Below are 1,497 nucleotides of genomic sequence, written 5' to 3'. Positions count from 1 at the left end.
GGCCGAGGCGGGGCGCGGGCTGCACCCGGCAGGGGCCCTCTGGCCACGGCGCCCCGCACCCACCTGCTCCGCGGCTGCATCCAGCATCCCCTCCTCTCGGGCGTCCTGGGAGTGGGCTGGGGGGCCTCCCCCTGCCGGGCCTTGGCCGGGCTGTGAGGCCCCCGGGGTCCCGTCCCGCTGCGGCTCCGGCTGCTGTGTGGGCAGGGGTGGCGCCTTCACACCCGAGAATCCCCTCCTTCCTTTCGGGGGGCCCTTCTGGGTATCTGTGGTGGGAGGTTCCAAGGCAGGAAGCAGGTTTTTGGTGCTGGTCAGTGTCAGGCAGAGGCCACTGGCCTCAGGCCCCTCTGGCAGGAGCCGGGGGTAGGTCTGCACTTTCCGCAGGTGGCCCCGCTCCAGGAAGAGGGGCTCCAGGTCCCCCCGGTGGTGCGGGGTGTCCAGGAGGAGGCTGGCCAGCTCGCCCAGGCCATGACTCTCGCCATTCCTCACGGGGGTGGACAGCAGAGGCTTGGCAGGAGTGGTCTCGGCCGGCTCTGGGCACGTGGGGGCCCATGGCGGTCTCTCTGTGCTGGGCGGGTTCCCGGGGTCCCCAGGCTGCCTCCTGGGTCTCCCCCGCCAGGCGCTCTCGCTGACATCTGTGCAAAAGCAGGTGGTCACTGCCAGGGGCCGCTGAGGGGGACACCGCCCCCCCAGCCCAGCAGCCCTGCCCCTGCCACTCCTCCCCCAAGCCCACCACCGTGTGCCCACACGTGCCCGTGAGCCGCTCTGGGGCCTCCTGAGGAGGTGCCCCGCCGGGCATCCCAGACACTGGTCCATCTGTAGGCAGCGCCCCCTCCTGGGGACACCCCAGCATTCCGCCAGGATCCGGGAAGGCCCTCCTGGGCAGGACAGGGGTGAGGGAGCACAGCTGCTGGCTGAGGACCCCCTGCTGGCCCCTGCCGGCCACCCTGGATCTCTGGGCCTGGTGGGGGAGGGGGGGTTGTGTGGGGGTGGGGGCGTATGTGGGGGAGTGGGGTGCACGCAGGTCAGTGAGCAGCGAGCTCCGGTGGGCTCACCTTGAAAGGCGCCGAAGGACTCGATGGACAGCACCCTCCTTCCCGCGGCCGACAGGGTCCGGCACAGGCGGCAGGACGAGGCCAGCGGCACCTTCTGCTCGCACAGCGCGATGACGCTCTGCGGACCCGCCGCAGCCTCAGCGCGGGGACCCCACCCCGCAGCCTCAGCGCGGCCTCCCCCTTCCTGCCGGGCGTCTGGCCCCGGATCTTGCCACAAACGAAAACCAGTATGACGGGGAGGGATTCTCCGCCAAGCAGGCCTGGGCGGGCGGGGGCGAGGGCTACCTGCAGTTCCGGCCGGTCCCCAGGGTCCTCCGCCTGCATCTGGCTCAGCAGGGCCTCCAGGTCGCCGCTCAGCCTGGGCCCCGGCTCGGGCCCCGCGGGGTACTCCAGGGCGGCCTTCAGCGTGGCCCCCAGGGAGTAGATGTGGGCCTGCGGGGAGCCC

General features: G+C 72.3%; 1 long non-coding RNA gene across 1 annotated transcript in view; it reads right to left on the bottom strand.

The window, feature by feature from the left end:
* Positions 1–561: 561 nt before the first annotated feature.
* The window catches only part of LOC105854636, a 1,551-nt gene continuing 615 nt past the window's right edge, over positions 562–1,497 (bottom strand). The window contains exons 2-4 of the long non-coding RNA XR_001146229.1: positions 1,338–1,484; positions 1,053–1,170; positions 562–632 (exon numbers count right to left, since the gene is read on the bottom strand). This is a non-coding gene — a long non-coding RNA (uncharacterized LOC105854636). The remainder of the gene's footprint in view (positions 633–1,052; positions 1,171–1,337; positions 1,485–1,497) is intronic.

The sequence above is a fragment of the Condylura cristata genome, unplaced genomic scaffold, assembly GCF_000260355.1.
Source record: "Condylura cristata isolate star-nosed mole 26May11 unplaced genomic scaffold, ConCri1.0 scaffold00074, whole genome shotgun sequence".
Classification (NCBI taxonomy): domain Eukaryota; kingdom Metazoa; phylum Chordata; class Mammalia; order Eulipotyphla; family Talpidae; genus Condylura; species Condylura cristata.
The sequence above is the reverse complement of the archived record's forward strand: the minus strand, read 5'-3'. Positions and strand labels throughout refer to the sequence as shown.